Source organism: Triturus cristatus, chromosome 7, assembly GCF_964204655.1.
Source record: "Triturus cristatus chromosome 7, aTriCri1.1, whole genome shotgun sequence".
NCBI classification, from domain to species: Eukaryota; Metazoa; Chordata; class Amphibia; order Caudata; family Salamandridae; genus Triturus; species Triturus cristatus.
Window position 1 is genome coordinate 1,609,444,309 of NC_140590.1, and position 23,771 is coordinate 1,609,468,079.

Consider the following 23,771-nt stretch of genomic DNA (forward strand, 5'->3'; position numbering starts at 1 on the left):
ATGTTTATGCAAACAATACAACACTTTTCACCTGAATGATTGTTACTAGTTGATTCTTGTGCATTGCTGTCTTCAGAACTAGGGCATTTGACACTCAAGAGGACCCATTAGAATCCTTCAGCCGGTGCCAATATGTATACATACTGTAAAATATAAAAGCAGTGGTTGTGGATGGCGATTTGACATATAAACGGAGCTTGTGTAACAGTGAACAAAATTAGGTGGTTAGCACAAAAAATACATATTAGCCATAATCTATCCATTAACCAGTTTCCTTTTTCAGGAAATCTTTGTTTCTCAAACATAAACTATAAGTACTACAGAAATTCTATCAGAGCCTAAGAGAACAAATATGGTAAAAGTGGAAAATTAGATTTGGATGCAGCCTGAGTGATTACCAGTGGCTGAGATTAGTTCAAGCATTCCATCCATCGTTTTATGTGTACTTTAGTGTTGCCCTAAGTGGGACGAGTATGCCTAGACGTGGGTCCCGTGCACACTGTCTCACTGGAACCAAGCTGTACCTGGCTGATGAGCCCATAACTAGGGCAAAACCGGTTCTTGGTTGCTTGTGTTCTGGTTCAGGGGGGACCTTGCTTGACTGGCATTTCCGATTGGAGCAGGGTCAAGACAAATTTGCACAGACCTGGGTCCAAACTGAGGTAACATGGTGTACACAATAATGATGGATTGGGAAGTGGCTCTGAGTAATTACCAGTGGCTGAGATTAATTCAAGCATTCCATCCATTGTTATATTTGTGTAGTTTAATATTCGAGTGAAGGCATACTGTGGTGAAAAGTGCCAGTGAAAGGCAAGCATGCTACCTTGGAATTGAGATTCCATAAGGGTAACAATTTATGATAGAAATACATTACACCTCAAGGTTAGCAACTGACAGAATGCTTGTTTGCATACTTATGGTATAGTTTAAATTCAGACTTTTGTTAAAATTGTAGCGGACATGCCTGCAAAAGTGGAATTTTTCAATGTTTGATTTAGCTGTGGTATTGCTGATTGGCCATAGTAGCCAGGAAACACTCCTCTTCCCCGCCTCCTCACCTGTAATCCCTAAAAATATCCTGAACTTCATTTTATGTTGCCTTTAGGTGTAACTTGGGCCAGGGTGCTGACGTATCATCATCACCAGCTCTCTGCTTTCTAATAAGACACATGAAAGGTGCTATGAGTTTTCCATTTTCAAGGAGTTTTAGGGAGAGGAGTTGGCCTAACAGCTAGGGCGCTCGACCTCGGACCTGGGGAACTGCGTGCGAGTCTCGGTAATGACGCTGAATATCCTGTGATTCTGGGCAAATCACTTAATCTCCCTGTGCCTAACAAAAAATGAATGTGTCCTCATGTAACGTAACTGGTGCTATGTAAAGCGCTCTGATACCTGAGTGGATTCGGGTCAAGTTCGCGCTATATAAAACTCTGAAAAAGAAAAAAAAAAAAAAAAGATAAGTCACCTTATGTACTATAAAGGAACCACTGCATATTTTAAAGAATACTGCATTTGTAAGTACCCTTGAATATGTCAAAAACAGTGCTCACTACAAATGTTGATTGGCCAACTAATTTTCATGTATGCTTCATGTAGGAGAATGGATTCTGACTGCATGGTTACCCCCACTTTTTGCCTGGTGTTTTACTGGTTTTCGACTTAGTTTGACTGGGATCCTGCTAATCAGGTCCTCAGTCTATCTGCTTTCTCCCTAAAATGGTTGTTCATGTACTTTAGGTACACTTCAGATTGGATTCTGGGGTACCCTCATCAGTCCCTAGTATATGGTATACTATATACTCAGGGCATAGGTACCCCAGAGGCCTCTCACGGGCTGCAGCATGTATTATGCCACCCCTGGGAGACCATTAAAAATGACACCACAGGGGGAGGAGCCTAGCGCTTGACCAAGATGGCCGCGTGAGCTTAGAGCTCCCGAGACCCTCGCGCCCTCCGTCGACTATCCTGACTCAAATCCTGATGGTATGCATGGCACCGTGTTGCTGAGTTGTCAGGGAGGCGATTGATGCTACCCGCGACCGGATCGCCCACCGGGAACCGGACCTATGACTGGCGAAAGATTGCGGCCTAACTCCCGGAGATGCCAGGGGCTAGAGTTGGCAGGATGCCCGACTCCTAGTTGATCAACAACGGCCTGGTGAGGTGTGAACTACCGGACGGAGGCCCTCGCTCTTTCACTTTCGGTTTCGTTCCCTTTGTCTGCCCGGACACTGTAGTACTCTGGGTGGTTCTATAACCCCAGGGACGTTCGGTGGGCGATTTTGGAAGAACAAGGCGGACCTGCTCACTCCTTAGACCTCTCTCTGAGAGGGGACGGTCCTCACTGCATTGGACTGCTTGGAGTCCATTATGTCGGGCAAGGCAGAAGGAGATAGGCTGAAGACTAAGTCCACCAGGCGGGGAACGTACTCCCAAGTAAATAGTATGGACCGCTACGCCCTCCCGAAGACATCGCCGAGTGGATCGAGCCAGGCGCCGGATGCCCAAAAGGAGGACTCGCCTGGGACCCCGGAGCTCTCCCTGCAGGATGTCATGGGCGCGCTTGATGGGATGCAGACCTCGATGGGAAGGCAATTCGAGGCCCTGGCGCATAAGGTGGATGCCATCCTGGTGGATGTCAACTTGATCCGCTCGGACCTGGGCAAGACAAACGAGCGCGTTAAGGACCTGGACCAAAAGACCACGGGCCTCACTGGTGAGGTCGCGGACCTGCAGAAAGAGGTCAGGAAGCTGAGAGCCGAGAGTGACCTCGCCGCCCGCCGGCTGGAGGACTTCGAGAGCCGGTCCAGGCGCAACAACGTGCGCGTAATCGGGGTACCGGAGTCCTCGGATGAGGCTTCGGCGGACCTGCTTGTGGAAGATCTGGTCCTCAACCATCTGAAGCCTAAGGGCCTTGGGAAGTTTTTCGCGGTGGAAAGGGCCCATAGGGTGCCGGGCGGACGGCCCAAGGCGGGGGCCCCGCCGCGGCCGATTGTCGCCCGGCTCTTTCATTTCCGAGATCGGGACGCTATCCTGCAAGCTTCGAGAGTGACGGGCCCAGTCCCCTTCCAGAATGCGTCGGTGAATTTTTACCCGGACTTTACCCAGCAGGTGCAGAGACAGAGACAGAGTTTCCTGGGGGTGAAGCGAAGGCTTCGGGAGCGGGACCTAAAGTATGCCATGCTTTTCCCCGCCAGACTACGGGTGGTGCACGAAGATCGGACATTCTTTTTTGACTCTCCTGTTATGGCTGATGAATGGCTGGACGCTTTGCCCCGGCGACGGACCGGGGACGACACAGCTGAGCATGGAGACAGTGGCCGGGATGGACAGGGCTGATAACTCAAAGCCGGCCTGACTTGATTTGACCATATTTGTAGATTTGGATAGAGTGCAGTAACTGTGGAGGGTTGCGGGAGGGCGAGGGGTGCTCTTTTCCTCCCTTGGGGTACTTTTTGTAGATTTTTGTTTTTGTGGGGCGACAGGCACACTGCAAGTTGGGGGGGCTTTTTAAGCTGCAGCAGGGGTGCAGGGTGGGGGGAGTTATGGGGAGTTTGAGTTTGTTGTTGGGGGGTTTATTTCTGCAAGGCATGATGATTATCCTCAGGGTTGTTCCATGGTGGCGCCTCGGGTGTGGGGTGGGCCTCTTTCCGTTTGAGGATGGGGGGTAGAGGCCTAAGTGTTATAAGCTGGAATGTTAATGGTTTGGGGGATCGCATTAAGAGGGGGATTGTTTTGCAATTTCTGAAACGCTCACTGCCAGACGTTGTACTGCTGCAGGAGACGCACCTCATAGGCAATACGTGCTATGCCCTGAATAGGAAGGGGTTTAAATTCATTGCACACTCGGGATTCTCTTCTGGGTCCAGGGGGGTGGGCATCCTCGTTAGAGCATCGCTGCCTTTTGAGGTGGACTCCACCATTGTTGATGATAGGGGGAGGTTTGTGGCGGTGGCGGGGCGGTGGGAAGGAAGGACTTTGGTTTTGGTTTCGGTTTATGTCCCGCCGGCCCTGCAGGCCGCCACATTTGCTGAATTGGGCAGGGCTTTGCTGACTCTCCCGGGGGGCATGCTGGTAGTGGGAGGGGATTTCAACGCTGTGGGTTCCGGACTGCTGGATAGATACCCGCCCAGGGACACAGGGGGGGCTCAGAAATGGCTTCCAGACCTCCTAGACACGTTTGGCCTGATAGACTGCTGGAGGCTCCGGCACCCCACACAGAGTCAATACACGTTTCACTCCGGGGCGCATGGTAGCCTCTCCAGGATTGACTACCTGCTCACTTTGGCCGCACATGCCTCGTTGATATCCGAGGCGAGGCACATGGCACGTGGTATCTCTGATCACTCGCCAGTGTGGATCCGGCTGGATCTCGGTCGAGAGGGAGGAGGGAGGGTGGCCCCCATTAACCCTTGGTATTTCCGAGACCCCAAGATGCGCAGCGCCCTGGTAAAGAAGGTAGATAATTACTTTAAGGACAATCTGGGATCCGTGGACTCGGCGATCTCGCTGTGGGAAGCTTTTAAGACCGTGCTTCGGGGGGAGGCCCTCTCCCTGGTGGTGACTGCCAAGAATCGGAGGGATTGCGAAGTGCGTCGAGTAGAGGAGGAGATTGCGGCCCTTGAAGGAGATATGGAGGAGGGGGTCACAGAGTCCTCGTTGCATGAGCTTTGCTTGAAGCAGGCAGAGTATAGGGACCTGGTGACGGACGCCGCCAAGACCCTCAGCAGGGAACAACAGGGCCGTCTGTATGACGTTGGAGATAAGGCGGGGAAGCTCCTGGCGTGGCTGGACAGGAAGGAACGGGTCAATAGAGTGGTGCCAGAGTTGATTGGAGAGGGGGGAGAGGTGATTGTGGAACCTGAAGGGATTGTGGAGTGTTTCTCGGAGTACTTTCATAGGGTTTATTCCTCTGTGTCGGACAGGCCGCCCGAGGACTCGTCTGATCTCCTCCGCGATATCGAGTTGCCCTGCCTCTCTGACATAGATAGGGACGATTTGGATGGCGACATCACTGTTGACGAGGTGGCGGGGGCGATTCGCGCGTTGAATTCGGGTAAGGTCTCTGGACCGAACGGACTGCCGATCGACCTGTACAAACTGTTCCCGGATAGGGTCGCCCCTCACCTGCGCGCCATGTTCTTGGAGGCGCGGGGAGACGGGATCCTTCCGTTGGATCAGCGGCTGGCGTCGATTGTGGTCATACACAAAGAGGGTAAGCCCCGAGATAGATGCGCCTCCTATCGGCCCATTTCACTCCTCAACGCTGAGCCGAAAATTCTGGCCAAACTCCCGGCAACCCGTCTGATTAGAGTACTTGGCGATCTGGTCCACCCGGATCAATCTGGCTTTATCCCGCACCGAAACACAGCATTGAACCTTAGGCGTCTTCATGGCGTCATCGCCAGGGCGGGCACGCTGCGTGAACCGGCTGTTGTGGCATCTCTCGATGCCACGATGGCCTTTGACACGGTGGAGTGGGCATATTTATGGGCCGTGCTGGCCAAGTTTGGTTTTGGTCGCGGGTTTGTGAGCTGGGTCCGTTTGCTGTACGAGGGGCCACTAGCGAATGTTGTGGTGAATGGTCGGGCATCTGCTCCGTTTCAGCTTGGAAGGGGTACGCGGCAGGGCTGCCCCCTGTCGCCTCTGTTGTTCGCCCTCGCCCTTGAACCGTTGGCTGCGTGGATACGTTGGCACCCGGATATACGGGGCCTTCGGTGGTCGCCTGATCACGAGGACCGTATTTCACTGTATGCCGATGATATCCTGCTGTATCTCGCCTCACCTAAGAAGTCCCTTATAGTGGTCTGTGACGTCCTCGCATCGTTCGGTAGGAATTCAGGGCTTGTGATTAATTGGGGCAAATCGTACTTGTACGTTCTTAGTGGCGAGGTCCCACCGATCCCTAGAACATGTTCGATACAGGTTGCCCAGCAAGGTTTTGTGTATTTGGGGATTTTTATATCCATGGATCCTGCTGTGCGCTATGAGAGGAACCTGCTCCCCCCCTTGGCACGCTTGAGACGGGATGTTGAGGGTTGGCGGAGGCTGCCGCTCTCCCTTGTTGGGCGTGCGGCCATGTTCAAAATGATGTCTCTTCCCCGCTTCCTCTACGCCCTCCAGAACACCTTGGACTGGGTACCGGCTAAATACTTTCGGGAGGTCGAAGGCCTCCAAAGGACGTTGCTATGGGATGGGCGGCCGCGAATAGCTATTTCAAAGTTGACGCTCCCATGGTACGATGGGGGCATTGCGCTCCCAGACATCCGACGGTACTACTGGGCCACGCAGTTGAGCGCGATCAACCATGGGTTCTACGGCCCGGCCCTCAGCCCTGGGTATGCCATGGATAGGTGGCTGCTGCGCGGCGGCAACTACTACAGGGCGTTGTATTCGCGGTCCCTAGACTCGTCCCTCACGGGGCCCACAGGTGTGGCGGTGCGCGTATGGAAGATGGCGACCGACTCGCTGGGCTGGAAGGACAGGCTAACCCTCGCTACCCCATTGTTTGAATCGGAACGGTTGGGAAGACTCTGGCATACGAAGGGCTTTGATAAGTGGGATCTGATAGGGATATCCAAGGTGGGGGATGTGCTGCATAAGGGGAGGGTGAAGTCTTTCGAGGAGTTGCAGACTGAGTTTGAGCTAGGGCCTTCAGAATACTTTAGGTATATCCAGCTGCGTCACGCCCTCCGATCAGTCCTAGTGGAGGGTGAGAAGGTGCCGGAGTCTTCTCCCCTTGAGGACCGAGTCCTTGATGGTCATATGCCCGAGAGCACGATTTCGCTTATATATAAGAAGTTGATAAACGTCCGGGCGGACTTGCTATTGGGCCTGAGAGAACAGTGGACCAGGGATGGCCTCGAGTTGGATAATGAGGACTGGCAGTCAGCGGTTTCTTCGCCTAAGGAGGTTGCGATTCCGTCGCGTCTGAGGCTGGTGCAGCTCAAAATACTGCACCGGGTGTATGTTACGGGGCCACGGCTGGTCCACATGGGATTCTCGGAGGATGGCCTGTGCAGAAGGGGATGTGGTATGGTGGGTACTTTCCTGCACATCATTTGGGAATGTGGGGTCGTTGTGGAGTTCTGGAGGAGAGTCCATGCAGTTATGGGGGAGGTGACGGGCATTGTGGTACAGCCGGAGGCGCGGTGTTGCCTCCTGAACGTTTGGGGGCCCACTGATCTCGATGAGGCACAGACCCAATGGGTGACTCTGGGTAACATGGTGGCTAAGAGGGATATCGCGCGATTATGGGGCTCCTCGGGTCCCCCTACACTGACCGCGTGGAAGGAGAACATGGATTGGAGCATGTTTAGGGAGAAGACGGTCTACTGCTCTAGAGGTCGCCCCCGGAAGTGGCACGCCATCTGGGGGCGGTGGAACCAATATAGGGGGGGAATATGTCTTGCCCCGGATCTGGAACCGCCCGAGGAACAGCTTTCCCCCTGACCTACCATCCAGCACAGTTTTGGTTTAGGTACCCGTTCTGAGCCTCTGCTGTTCCCCTTCTTCCTCCGCACACAGTCTTATAATTAGTAGATGAGTGGGGTCCTGCCTCCCCGGGGGCTTTCGCCATGGGATTTCAATGTTCTGCCTTGCTGGGGGTTGTTGTGTGTTTTTTCTGTGTTTATTTAAAATTGGACCTTTGCATTACTCTTCGTACTGTATCCGGGACGCATTACTGTATCTAACTTGCAATGCTGCCGAACCTTCGGGCTGTCGGCTGAATAGCTGTGTCCTGAATTTTGAAATAAAGGTTTTCAAAAAAAAAAAAAAAAAATGACACCACAGGTCTGCTACAGCAGCCTGTGTAAGGTGGTGTATGCACCCCTTACTTAGATATAGGTTCACTATATCCATATTGCTGCACATATAAGTCGCCCCCATGGCAGGCCTTATCAATCCTGAAGGCAGGGTGCTGGGTTTTATGTGAGAGGGTGCCCATGCATGAGCAGAGCCCCTCTGCAGCTTTTGGAACCTATATTCTGGGGTTGTTTGTGATGCAGCCTACCATATACTCTTAAGTGCATTATAACCTCGCGGTAAATGCTTTCAAAACGGCTGCATGGAAACATGTTGTGTTTGGTATCAAACACCTTGGAATCATACCTCCACACCAGTAACTGGTGTGGGAGGTATAATTCCACCCTACTAGAGGGAGAAACATGACAGCACTGGTACACTCAGTACCAGCTTTACAGACCCTTGCATCACAAAATGGATGCTGCCAGCCACAGACACGAGTCTGTCTTCCTGCTGCTGGACGAAACTCTGGCAGGGGACGGCTGAACAATAGGTTTCCTGTCACAGGCTTTAGTGTATTGAGGCAGGGTGGGTGCACTCTGAGAGTGCTTTGTTGTCTGCACTGGGGGCACATTTGGTGTCCCTGTGGATAGTCCAGCTCAAACCGGTTGCAGGGGCTTCCAGCCCCTGCTCTGGCGCGAAACTGGACAAAGGACTTGGGTGTAGCCACCCCTCTGTCCTAACCCTCACATAGGTGGTTCCCGAGAGTGTGTCCCACCCCTTCCTTGGGTCTAAAGTAGGAACCCCTGGCTACAGGACTTTAGATTTAACTGGACAAAACTCTGCTACAGAAACCAAGTACTTCAACTATCTACACTTCGTTGGATGACCGAAGAATCTCCCTTGGAGTAAAGGAGTTACTCCCCTGCAAGGCAGGCACCAAAGACGCATCTGACCGGTTTGAATCTACGCAGCTCCTGACAGCATCCGTGCAACCCAACCCCTGGACACCGTGCACATTTGCAGCAGCATATGCTTTTTGGCGATCCCTGAGGCTGTGCTTTGGGCTACTTGTAGTCCAGACCCAGAGCAGTGATTCCACCGAAGAGTACTGGCCTACACTCCACAAGTGTTCCGTGGGCTGGTATTAAGTGATTCCTCTCGAGGTCCCTTCGCTATCCCTGGTCCGTCGACCTGTGGGTCCCTGAGAAGGGTACTTTAGCTTTCCTGGTTGCTCCAGACGTAGCCTGACTCTCCATCACTTGGGGAGTCCACAGGACCTTGCTGGTCCACACCGAAGCATCTTTTCTCTGACCGTGTGGGTTGCAGTTACCAAGGCTTGTTGGTCTCCAATCCGGACACTGACCCCCCAGTACTCGACATCCTTCGTGGGACAGCTCGCCTGCGGACTTTGGTTGTCGTCGACGTCTCCTGGTCCCCGTGGCTGCAGAGTCAAGCTTCACCTCTTTGGACCTGAAGCCCCCGACATCGGTGGGCATTCGTCTACTGAGCCCCTGGTCACTGGCAAGTGACCCAGACTCTGTCCCCTCTGCTTTCAGGTTCTTCTCAGCTCTGATCCAGGCTTGGATCACACCGGACACTTTTCCTCTTCACGGCAGCGGCACTTTGCAGCATCACTCCATTGAAAACGACGAAGATTTCCAACACCATTTGACACCTATGCACCCGGCTCCCCTGGGTTAGGTAACACGAGTACTCCGGTGCTCACGAGGGTGCTGGCCTTAGAACCTTCTAAGTTTAAAAGGGTTTGCTCAAAGTCCTCTCCTAAGTGTCCTTAAGATTTAAAATTCCAACCGTGACTTTCCCATAGGACTGTACGGAGCTCGCGGCTGTGTTTCTCACACGGCACACGTCCCCCGTGGGTCTCCTGTGTCACTACCTTGGGTGGTTCCTTGGGGTCCCAGTGATTCTACGTGCTCTAGGCACTGTGCCTAGTCAAGTCGTGGTTGTTATGCCACTTTCTTAATATATGGTTTGGTCTCCCCCTGGGGCCCACTGTGTATTGTGCTATTTACTGTCGTTTTAGTGTATTAATATTCTGTGCCTTGTTCTCTAATCTCATAAAGAGGTTAGTAGAGAGTGTTTAGTAATAAATACATATATTTTATACAAATACCTTGTGTGGTTCTCCTTTCATTTGGTCATTCAAGAGGTTATATTCTGGTAAACCAAGCTGCTTTACATTCCTTCGAGACTTAGCCTGAAGGCTGCTCTCCATAGCTACCACTAGGATAGCTTTCAATGAAGTCTGTCTTTAACCTAATCATCAATAAGGGTCATTTGGACTGGTGCAATGTGCCCACTACAACTGGTGGACAGCATATACCAGGCCAACTTCATAACTGTGCTACCATGCAGTAAAGATTTTAAAGCATACTTTTGAGCTATGCCAGTAAGAGATGGAAATGAAAGCGTCAGAGAATTAAGTGCAGAGGGTTATGTAGCCTGGTTTTAAATTATCAGTTTAACTTACCTTTAAAGTAGTAGTTCTCACCTTGTAAACGTCTTCAGTTTTGCTTGTATTGATACATGTTTCTTGTGCTCTCAGGTTCAGTTCAATTTACTGCAAGTCTGGCCGCAGGCACTACTCTTCTTTCTTCCTGCTTTGATGCTCCTCTGGTACTGCACAGTGTATGTATCACTGGAGTTTGCTGTGTCTTGCAGAACAGTATTCCTGTATAGCCAACCCAGCAACGGCCGGCACAGGTAAAAGCAGTGGGGCAGGGCGGGGGGCAGATCAGGGTGGGAATGGGAGAGGGGAAAGTGTCAGACGACAGAATAGGTATAATTAAATAAATAAATAATACCTATTCTGTCGTCTGTCGGCTTCCTCCCGTGCCGTGCCCTGCCCCGCCCCACCGCGTCTACCTGTGCCTGCTGCCGCTGAGGCAATCTCCCCATGTGGTACCCCACTCATGCAGTCAAAACCCACCAGGCCTCTGTGCTGACCCTCCTTACTGACCCTCCTTACCAGGTGTATGTCACAGTAGTGCATCAAGTCCAAGATTCTGCTTTCCATTCTACATCTGTAGTCCTGTTCATCCCTTTACGGAATCAGAACTACAAGTTGTTCAGTGCAAGAAAAAAAAGAAAAAGAAGAAAATTACAAAGGATGTTATACTCTTACATGGATTTGGGACTCTTGAACTCTGAACCCCATTAATCACTCAAGGCTGTGTGCAGATAGAGGCTTCAGAGAAACGGGCACAGCTGTCGGAGGGCATACAGATAGTGTTTGCCTCTGAAAGAGATATTGAGGTGGCCACACCAATATACAAGGAGGCTTCAGAGATTACACAGCTGGAAACCACTTGCATGCAAAAACAAGCTTCAAACAGTGTTCTTGAAGAAGTACTGCAAGGTGCCCTGCAGGTGAAAGGAAACAGGTTCCTTGTAGGAAGATGTAAAGAAATGCTGGAAAGATAAAAGGCTGAGTTCACCACACAAGGATTCAGACCAGACTGCTCCTAAAGCTGTGACGCTTAACCCAATGAGTTATCCCTCACTGTACAGGTTTAACTTCATATACTGTTAGAAAGGGTGTGTTTGGGAACTCAGTGGGTTAATGAGCCTGCTGCAAATAACCTCATGTGAATTGCAATTAAGGGTGTGGGAGCCAAGCACTTATCTACATTGAACCAGAAGCACAAGTTTTCTGATCTTCAACTTCAAAAATCTGCACTGTGGGGTCGAGATAATGTCAAAGTACTACTTTGACCTTGGCGTTTCATTGCTTTTCTTCATTTATTGCTGTAGCCATTACAACATACATGTAACCAAAAAAGGAAACGCTAAATTAAGACGCACACAAAAAAGAAAGGGACAGAATAAAAAAGTTACCGCCCGGTTGCAACTCAATCCCCTATTTGAGAACTTATCACGACCGGATGTCAAAGTGACTCAAAAAGTAACTGAGACCAAACCGGGGGACGAGGAAAAGGGAGCACCGTGCCATTTGGACCAGATTTGTGCAAGGCCAGGTAAACAACCTACTGTGACCACTCAAATCCTAACAGTAGCAAGTATCCATAAGGAACCCCACGATATACTACCGGTACAGCAAGCAACCGCCTCAAAGTTTATGACAACTCAAACAGAGGTAGCAGTCGACCAAAAAATGCTATCCCCAAATGCCAGTCTTAAGGGATAGAAATAGCTTATGGGATGAGATACCTGCCGTAAAAATTGGAAACAATGTATCTACACAGACTGAAAAATCATTAATTACAAAGCTGATTGTGAACCCAGTTTTGACATCTTCCATTAGCGTTCAACCCTTTATATCCCTCGGAGACGCTGCGAACGTTGCAGTGCCTAGTTTAAACCTACAAGAAAACATTCCCAAGGTCCTAGAACATGTTAAAACAAGTTCCAACTTGGAAAGCCTTTGGACTGAAGCAAAAACCGATTCAATCAACACCTCAGTTCTAATCCTGATCCTGGAATATGTATCTAGAGACAGACATGATGTCCTAAACTGGGGAAATATTCTTAGACTGTTGGCAGCTATTCCAAATCTAAGCAATATTACAACTAAAGACCTGGCCGCAATACAATTTGAGAACTCGGATGCAGCACCTGGAGGAGAAGTAACCATGGCCACTTGGTCTTCAAGTGATATCGCAAAAAGAATCCTTGCGGAAGGTCCAGCACTAAAAAATGGGGAATAAAGGTTATCCCCGGACAAACGATAGGATACCCTCTGTCCTTGCTACCACAAGGACAACAAGCATTTACAATGCAATGGTCTCGGCATTGTCAAAGTTAGAGCGATCGGTATTGCTCATGACATTGCTTTTTTTTTGCCTTTAAAAGATTGAAAGAAACAATATTGCTATTTCCAAGTTAGTTGCTAAATGTGTTTGAAATGTGAGACTTAGTGGTTTTGCACACAGACACAGAGGCAAACATATAATGTCAGTTATAGCGATCCACTTACACAGAGCTTTTTGCATAGAGCAACGCATACAAATAGAGCCACTCATACTGAGCCACCTACATACTAAGATTTACTCACTAGTGTAAGAGGCAGTAATGCATAGAGGCAGTTTCACCAAAAGTCACCCTTATAGAGGCATATAAAGAAAAATACATACACATATAGAGCCTCCTGTAGATATATTGAGACTTGTAGCTGCGTGAATTTGGGTATGATAGAGAGGTAGTATGAAAGAGTGAGCAGTAAAGTGGTATTGATAGAGTGTTATGATTTGTAATAAATTAGTAATGGTGTATTAGAGTGTTAGTAGTATTAATGTTTGTAGTATAGTGAGGATTAGAGTGAGTATGAAAGAGTGCGTTAAACATTAGTATTATTTGCAGTGTATTAGATAGTGTTTGTAGTTGTGTAGTAGAGTAGTATTGTTATTTGAGTTAGTGTATAGATATTGTGTACTATTACATGACTAATAGTTGTTAAGAGTGAGAGAGTAAGTAGTAAAGAGTAAGTTGTAGACTTTAAATGGACAAGTAAGTATTAGTAGCAGAGTGCAGTAAGTATTACTGTGAAAGTATAGAGATACATTTGTACCTTTGTATTCATATTAGTACATATATACTAAATATTGTTATGTATATGTGTATATATGTGCATATTTAATAGGTTATCAGAATGGTGCATATAGATGCATGCAAGTACATAAAAATTAATATTTATTTTCTGAAAAAAGAAACAGTAAGCCAAATGTCGAATGATATTTTTATTAACTGAAACTTTAAATTTGTCTTTAATATTTTAATATGATTTTGTACTTTTATGATGTTTGCATATTGTATACTTTAAGCTTCGTCCAGAATTTCGATTATGGATTCATTTTGAAAGATGATATATAATGTCTTTGGTAGGTGTGGCATGAGAGCCTCTGCAAAGTCCTCAATATCTGCTGGTATATTTAGGTGCTCCATTAGAAGCGTATTGTTAATTTGCACCGATTTCAAATGTTCGTTGTCTTCAATTTGTATTGTTATAGTACTTTTCTCCTTTGTTGTATTCTTCAGTCCATATATTGTGATTGTAAGTTCCTCTTGGGGTGGCTCTATTTTCTGGGAAGGCAAAAAAAAATCGTTAATAAAGGCATTTATAGTGTATATGCATTTATTTATTGCTATTTTTGAATGTGGTTTTGTGACAAATAGAAAAGTGGTATAGATGCTGAAGGAAATTTTAAAATATATCAATGGTAATTGCAAATAGTACCGAGAGGTAGAGACATGTGTGTGTATGGTTAGGTAATGTTGAAGACTAAAAGTGAGTAATTATGTGAAAGTATTTATGTATTTTAGTAAGGAGAGGGTGGTGTGTTGTAGAATTTGTGATTAAGAGGGCGTGAAATGTAATGTAAGAGGAATAGAAGTTGAAAGATATTACGAGAGATGGATGTTTGTACAGTGAGTTTTTTAGAAAAGCAGTTACATAGAATTAGAATATGTAGAGGTAGGGAGTGATATAGTATGTATATATTAGAAGGTAAGTTAAAGTTAAGAAAAGAAAGGCCCTTGTATTTTAAGGAAATTGTGTAGTATTGTGGTATAAGAAGAGGTAAACGTAGACGTAGTTAGAGATCTGGATGTTGCTTTGCTTGAGAAATAATTATTTAGGAAATTGCTGGCATTTTGAGAGAAAGTTAGTGTTATATGTAGACAAAGTTAGGTATTTTAGTTTTGCATGTGGTAGCAGGTAAGGTATACATAGTGAGTAAAACAGGTAGTATGTTAGAGTTATGTAGCAGTATTGTAAAATGTGTGGAAAATATATAGAGCGAGAGATGTAGTATGCTTTGCGAGTACTATTGTACATATATGGACGTTGTGCTTATGTGTAATTGTAAGTACATTCAAAGTGTTTTAAAAGTTTGTTTGTAATGTAGCTTTCCTAAATGTTTTATGTTTTGTAGTTATGTAAGGAGTTGGAGGGAAGTTAAACAGAAATTTAGTTAGTTATATATATAAAGGTAGAGTGGTTTAGGTAGTAATGTATATGCATGTAGGTAAAGTGATATATATTTTAGGTGTGACAGTTAATTGTACTATTGCAAATTGTATGTAGAAGAGAGAGCAAGAGATGTTGTTAGTTGTGAGACTAAAGAGATGAATGTAATCTGTGTTGTGTATTAGATGTGTAAGTAAGTATTTTGTAAAGAATGCATGTATTTTAGCGATAAATATTGGATTGTAGTTTGCACTTACTTGCAATTGTGTATTTCGAGTTGAATTTAATATTTTCTGGTTATTAAATTCATGCACTGTCAAATGAGTTATTTTGATGTATGTTCCAAGTTCGATTGGAAAGTCCGCTGCGTCTCTCCATAGTGTTATTTTTACTGAGTCAGTTGCATCGTTGACTGTTATAGATTTTAGTTTAGTTTCTTGTCCTCCAATGAACACTGTTTTTGTTTCTTCTTCCTGTTAGATACATAAAAGAAATTTTAGTATTGTTTGGAGCATATATTGTATATAGTGGAGCAGTATAGTTGTTTTTTGGCGAGAACATATGAAACAGATTTTAGTTGATTATTGTAGTGTATGTGTTGCGTAATAGCAAGTGTAGGCTACAGTGTGTACGCTAGAGAGTGTGTGCTAGAGAGTATGTTATTAGAGTATGTGTATTTTAGCTGTAGCAGAGTGTATACAAAAGAGTAGATAAGTATATTTAGTATAGCTATCAATTTTACTAGTGGTGTGAAGAAAGACTAATAATAGTTTAAATGTGTTGAAAACTGTTGACAGTGGTCCATGTAAGCAACACTATTGAATTTTGCATTTAGGTTCTCACCTGCATGCTCACTTATTTATTATTACGTATTGTCAAATTATAACTAGTATATATAAAAGAAATGAAAAAAGGAGCGAGTGGAGTCGATAGTACACAGTATGCGGTGTATAGTAAATAATAGTGGTAGTAGTAGCAATATTATTGTGTAGCATATCGGAATTATTAAATTTATTAAGTATAAATATAGTCCTTAGAGATATTTTTAGACTATTAATGTTTTATTATGCATGTAGTAGATTTTACTAGAGACTATTGGGAAGGTTTATGTAGTAAAGAATGAGTGATAGACAGTGTGTATGTAAATATATGTAATAGAGTGTGTATATGTCAAAGTGTGTCATAGAGTGAGTAAATAGTATTAATGTGTGTAAAAGAGGAGGAACCAACAGGCAGTATTAGACCTTTTTCTAGATAGTATGTGTGTTACAGAGAGTGTTGTACAGAGTTTGCAGTAAAGAGTGTGCTGTTGAGAGTGTGTGTTTTAAAGAGATGGAGTTACAAAATTTGTTATAGAATGTATGTTATAGTGGTTTCAAGAGTGTGTCTTACAGTGTGTGTGGTAGATACTGTGTTTGATAGTGTGTGGTTGTAATTGACTATTACATGTAAGTGTTAATATGCATTAAAAAATTTCCTTTTAAGCTACGTACCTCAGATTTTGTCCCTAATATGCTCATTAATGACCGTAAGTTTGCCTCTCTTATTGCTTTAATTGGAGAAATCGGTGGAGCAGGTGGCTGTAGTATGTATTCTGCTTCCTGGATAATTTGTTGTGGAAGTGTTAACGGTGGCATTCTGGAAATCTTTGTTTGTTTGGTTAAGATTATTACATTGTTCTTGTTGATAACATTTCTAATTATAATTCCATTTCCTTCCTTTGTCTGTTTGAAAAAATCATCGTTGTAGCAAGTTCCTTTAATTGACCCACTTTCATCAGCTAGAGCAATATGATATAAGATTTTATTTTCTTGCTTAGCATTTTTGTAGTTTGTTTTCGGCGAGCATTTCACTATGTTAGCTCTTATTGCTTTTTGATAAGGCTTGCTTTCTTCTTGTTTTGTCTGCTTAATTTCTTGTATAGAAATCATCTGCAATGAGAGAAAAATGTGAGCAGACATTCTGAATATAATATTGAAAAAATGGAAATCTCTGAAAGAAAAGAACATATCAAATGATAAATTATGCTTGTTAAACTGCTAACCATAATGCTTTGTGATCACAATAGTAGGACTCTAATATACCAAGTGAGTCACATTTACATTAACATATATGATCTAATGTTGAATTGTAGTCTGTTGTGTAGGCTTGTATTTTTTGGTGACATTGGAATTGGTTTTGCATGTATTCTAATAGTAGTGTGTGTTGTGCGATACTGGTGTTAAATCTATGTTGAAGTCACCCATTATTATATATTTATAATTAGGGTAAAAGTTTAATATGCTAGTTAATACTTGCAAAAGTTTTTGTAGTTGTACATGTGGTGGTTTGTAAAATATTACAAATAAGTAGTCACAATTATTAAGATGCAAAGTAAAATGTACAATGTCAATTTCGTGTTGTGTTTCACAAATTGGCAACAAACAAATATTTTTATTGTAATAAATTGCGATTCCATGCTTAGTATGCTGATTATGGAATTTATCAAATATTAATAGATGATAGTGTTGAATTAATAAAGAATAGCTATCTCCTTTCCTAGTTGTGTTTATTTCAGTGAGACATATAATATCTGCATTCATGATATTTGTGTCGGCTTGTATAGCTTGTAATTTTTTTGCAGTGAACGTATGTTATGTACAATAATATTAAAGTTTTGGAGATAGTTACATAATTGGGGTACTGATATTTCCAATTGCATATTTGTCCTTAATCGGGCCATTTCTTCATGTACTTTTGGGTGTACAACTATTTTGTCTTGCTGAAAGTTCTTAATATATATGTTGCCTAATGATTTTGCTCTGCTTAAAGCAACATAATGCAAATGATGTATTTTGCTATTATTAAAATGGATGTAAAGTGGTTCAATAGTTTCTCCTTGTGTTCTATGTATAGTACGTGCAGATGATTGGCGTAGTGGGAATTGCTTGCGTATAATTGTTATAAATTTTTGTGTAAATTGAAAATGTCTTGAGATAGCATGAATTGGTGTCCAATGAGGCGAAATGTTATTACAATATATGTGGCTATTTTCCTGCCTTGTCAATTTACCAACAGTTTCCTTATCAAAAAGAATCCATATCACATTAGGGACTCTATAGATAGTTTCTACTAATTCAACTATACCTGTAGCACCATTTGTTAAGCCATCATTAACATTTATATTGCAAGTTAGATCGTATCGTAATTTTAATGAAATATGTAATATGAATGGCAGGCCCATGGTTTTTGTTGGATCTGTAGGTAATTGCATTAGTATTTTGTTTTGCTATTTCGCTTAGGTCAGATGCAACTGTATCTTTAGCGGTTGATGTGTAAACAGGATAGCTTATTATGTGTTGCAATAAAACTTCATTATTAATGTTATTAACTTCTTTGTTTGTTGCCATAATATAAGGGATGGTTTTATTAATGTTTTGGGGTGGGTCTAATTCGCGTGTTTGTATTTGTATTATATCGGCATTCGTTTGATTTCCTTCTCTTAATCTGTTTAGTAGCTCAGCAAATGGTAAGTCATTTAGCTGCCTCATAATGTTTGTTAACTCAAACAACTTAAAGTGTGTTTGCCATAAATTAGTACTTACTGGTCTGTATGAATGCCTAGAATTTTCAAATATGTATGTGTCAAAAACTGGTTTTAATTGATAAAAATCTCCAATTGCTAATATGGATATTCCACCAAAAGGGAGGTTGGACATTTTTATTTCTTGTAACCTATTATGTATGAAATTGAAAAGATTTGCCCCTACCATTGAAATTTCATCAATTATTAGCAATTTAAGATGCAGTAATTCGTTTTGTAGTGCACTCCTGTTCTCATGAGTTAGTGGTTTATGAGTTAGGATTTGTGAAACTGGTATTTTAAACGTACTATGTAGCGTTTTACCATGAATGTTATGTGCTGCTTTGCCTGTTGGAGCTGTAAGCAATACATAAATGTTATCTGGATTTTCTCCAGCTTTGGTATTGTAATAGCATAGTAAGGTTTGGTAAAGGGCTATAATAAGGAAGCTTTTGCCTACTCCTGCACCACCTGTACAAAATGTATAGCAGGGTGTTTCTTTTGTTTTTATCCAATGTAAGTGATGGTATATAAAGTTAAGTTGTTCATTTGTAAGATTTTGCATCAAACTGTGATATTGGTCATTCGGCATTATATTATTGGCTAAAAGTTGATCAGTACTTGTACTTCTAATGCCTAAATCGAATGACAAGTCATATAATAGTGGTTCATTCACTTGAACTTCAGGACATATGTTTTCATCTGTTTCTATATCTATTGGAGGTATAAGTAATGTGTCTAATGTACAGTCTTCATTGGTATTAGGTGCTAATGGTTTATTATGCTTATTATACTTATTATGATTAAAGTCAACTATGGTTTGAATTTCTAGGTATTGTTCATAATATGTTCCCTTATTACCAATAATTTGATTTTCTACTCTCCAGAGGTAATAAAGCATTAACAATTCTCTATAATAATTTTCTGGATCATTTCTTTTGTTAAATCTGCAATAGCGAATTATTTTCTATTTTTTGCGCTTTGTATAGTCTGGTTCCGCAGTTTCATTTGGTAAATTAATTTCAAGTTCTTCCTCATCTGAGCTATAAAAGTTATTTTCAGTGAGGAAATTGTCAGGGCCGGTTTCATTTTTTCACTTTCTACTTTTTTTATTTTCATTATACATAGATGCATAGTCAGCTAATGTACATGTTTCTAATTCTGTAGGCCGTTTGCTGTACTTTACTATAACATTATCATATTGTATTTGATTGGATGTATCTGGTAACAAATTTATAGTTTCGATGTCTTTTAATAAGTAGGTACGCTTTTCTGGAGGGCTTGTATTAATGAAAACATAAGATCTAGAACTTTTTCGTAAAGGAATTTGAAGTATAAGATATGCTGCTTCTTGCGCACTTATTTCTGTACAGTTTAGGAATTTGTTACCTATATGCTTAAGTTGATCTTTTATACTTGGATTGTGATAAGCTTCTTTTGCTGCTTGTGCAATTATCTTGCTCATTCCACGCTGTGATTTACTAATATATGATACTATATATACGGCACATGCATATGCGTCTAAGATGTATTGTATATCTATGTTTGCTTGCCATGCTTGTAAAATTGTAGTATTGTAGTTATTAATAAAGCATTCTGCTGGTGTTCTTTTTGGGAAAATTGTATTTTTTTCTATAATGCACCGTATACATATAACATATTGTCTTAGATCTAGTTGCATAGAATCTAAAAACTGACTAAAGGAATAATTTGGGAAGTCTTGTGTGTTCATAGTCAGGTGTATTAGTTCAATTTGCTGAAGGAGCTCTTGATCAGTTTTGTCTAGTGCTAATGGTTCTAGTATAAAAGTTTCTGGCATTGGATATTTTGGGTACTGGTATTTGCAGGTTCTTTTATGTTTAATACGGCAATTTTTGGTATGCCCGTGCCTTTGCAGGGGTAATAAAGACTCTATATTTGGATTTTGTGTTTTTGCACATGTTATATATGTATTTATAAAAGCAATAACTGCATCAGGTTCTGAAGTTTCATATTGTGGAGCATTTTCAATCCATATTATTGCATGTATATGTGGGGATCCTCGTTGTTGGAATTCAACTCTATAAAAGTAATCTATAATCTTGCCAATTGGGTTACTTTCATGCAATAAAATACAATTAAACAATTTTCTAACTTGAAAGTCAAAATATCTTGCACAAGTAATAGGATTTTGTTGTATTAATTTGCATTTTGCCTCCCATGACATATTTTGGAATTCTTCTTCTGTACATTGTTTTTTTTTCTCAGTACGTAATAATATGTTAATCAAATGATACCATTTAGTTTCTGCTGCTGATAAAGTAAAAAAAAAGTTGATATTCCTAATTGTCTAATCATAGCAAATATGTCTTTTTTGCATTGCTCCCAATATGGTGGCGAGCTATGTATAGTTTTTAGTATTTTGTATCCCTCGTTAAATTGAAAAATGCTGTCTAATTTCTGTTTTATGTCTTTTGCTGTAATAATGTTCCCATTGTTAAAGTATTTTCTAAGTGAGATGTATATTTTACTCTGTATTTGCTTAATATGCAACTTTTTCAATTTAAAGAAAACATTTGTTATGGACTTAGCTACTCTTTAATCATTACTGCTTAATTCCCATTGACAGATTGTACTGTAATGTATTGGTACATGCCTTTCTTTATTTGTTGGCCTTCGCTTCCCACAAAATATTGTAGGGAAAGCTAAATATTCAGAATCTTTGTCTTCATATAGACCTCTTGGTGTGTTATATTCAGCAGGTGCTAAATTTATAATATAAATGCTTTCTGTAGTTATAGTTTCATTAGTTAGCACAGTATCTAAATTCCCTGCTGCAATGTTGTCTGAGGAATCTGATGTATTGTTTGTATCAGAAGTGTCATTACAAGGTGGTATATTTGCTGGTGTATATTCCCAATCTGGATTAACGGTGACTCCATATTCTTGGAACATACTGCTAGTAGTTGCTAAATATAGAGCTGCACGTTTTACTTTGTTTGGTCTAACATTTTAGAAATGGGTATAGGATTTATAGCTTAATTTTCTTTTTAATGTTATGGGAATTGTCATGTTATCATTAATTTGCCTTGGTAAAACAGTAACAGTTGTCAAAACATCAGCAGGGACGTTAACTACTGCACCTGAGAGAGATTTTTGGAAGCCACGCGGTAGTGTTCTAATTTGTAAAAAAGGTATCCTTGGTGATACTAATCTCTCTTCTAAATTATGCAAATGTAATTCTGGTGGTATATCAGGAAATGTCATCCCATTATAGAAAGAACAAGGTGGTATTTTGTCCTTGGCAATATATTTGTAGCATGTTTTGCATATATCTTCTGTTTTATATTTGCTAATGTTACATTCAATGAATTTTGCCTTTTTTTTATATTGTGCGTTTTTTGTAAACTTTGTTTATGCCATAATTGATTGCAAATAGTGCAAGCATACTCTGGGCCATATGTAATTTGTGCATGGAAACAACTAATTATGGCATTTGTTGTCAATGATGTTATATTTGTATCATTGTTAAGTGGATTTTCTGGTTCTTGTGCATGCGTTCTTTTTCTGTTACTGTTATTTTGTTGGACTTCTATTGTAGTTGGTTGATTTTGAATTTCAGCATCAGGTGTAAATGCGCTTGTTAGTACATTGGTATTGTTAATAGCTATGTTAGAACCAATATTACTTGTGGTTGTGGAAAGCTCTGTATGTTTTTGACTATTGCTGTTCAGTGTTTCTATAATTGTATGTCCTACCTGTAAGTTTATTGGCGGGATATGTGGTGATGCATTCTGAGCTATGTTTGTAGTATGGACATATATGTTTTTTTTATAGTTTTCAATTTTTTTTTTCTATGATTTCTTTGTGTTACCTTAAGTGACAATTTGGCAATTGTGTTTATTTTAACTGGAGTGAAGTATAAAGTAATACTTAGTGAATGTGTTAGCTTGTCTTTATCAGCTAAGTTTATGATGTATTCAATAAGTTGATTAGGTGACTCGATTTCTATAGCAATACATGTCCCATTAGCATGAGGTATTACTTTCTCATTTTGGCTATTTGAATTAAATATAAAGTATGCATGGATAGTTTTGAATATCGAAATAGTATATATATTCAAACAGACTGTAGGAGAGTAGGGTCTGCTTTCTATGTTCACCCCCACTTTTTGCTTTTGCTTTACTGGTTTTTGACTTAGATGTGGCTGTGGGCCTGCTAATCAGACCCACAGCCCTGCTGTTCTCTCTCTAAATTAATACTATGTACTTTAGGTGCATAACCCATTTGGATAGGATCACCTTATTGGCCCCTGTACAGTGTACCCTAGGTACCCAGGGCATAGGTGTACCCTAGGCCTACCAGGGGCTGCAGCATGTATTATGCCACCCCTGGCCTGGCCTTCCATTTTGACACAACTGGCTGATCACTCAGCTGGGGCAAGGTCGTGTAATCACCCCTTGCTTAGGTGTAGTATTCCTATACCTAACTTACCTATAGACACATGTGTACCTATCAGTCACTCCTATGGCAGGCCTTGACAATCCTGGAGGCAGAGTGCTTGGTAACATGTGAGATGGTGCTCTAGCATGAGCTGAGCCTGTCTGCAGCTTTCGGAACCTTGTCCTTATAGCTGTTCTATGATATAGCCTACCATATACTCTTAAAGTGCCTTATAATCTTAGACGGTTATGGTAACTATGGTTTGGCTTTATCGAAACATGTCGTGTAAGGTGTCTAACACTGTGGAATAATACCCCCATGCCATTTCTGGACATGAGAATATTATTCCCCCCTTCTAGAGGGAAAGACATGTTAAAATCATACTTCAACTGTTAGCCTCTGACCAAAGCCCCAGCATCACAAAATGGATGCTGCTGCCACGACACAAGTCTGACCTCCTGCAGCTGGGAGTGATCCCAGCCAGGGAGGCCTGGACAATAGGTTTCCTGCTTGGGGAGGTGCTAGCACCTCCCCAGACAGCCTTTAGTGTATTGGGGCAGGGTGGGCTGAAAGGAATGAGACATGCCTGGGGCACACAAGGTGTTCCTTGCATAGTCCAGTTCAAACCGGCGCTGGGGCACTCCAGCCCCAGCTCTGGCGCGAAACTGGACAAAGGGAAGTGGGTGTAACCACCCCCTCCCAGGTCCCACCCATAAGGCGTGACCTAGCAGGTATCCCAGCCCCCCAGATTAGTATAAGAGTGGGAGTTGGGCCTCAAGACTTTAGATTATCCTGAACCTGCAAAACTGAACAGAAACTCTGGACCTTCGACATTCGACGAAAGAAGAAGACTGAAGAATCTCCCTTGTAGCCAAGGAGTGGCTACCCTGTGCAAACAGGCACCATCAAGAGACTACCCTTTGCTTTGCCCACGTTCTACGAGGAACCGACTGCAGAGCCCGACCAGAGCCTTGACTTCCAGACTTCTCCGACCCTGATCCACATCCACAGCAAAGCTGAGATCCGTGGAGGCGACGAGCGACGTGGGACCGGCTACCTGGAAAAAGTGGCTAGTAACTTAAAGCGCAG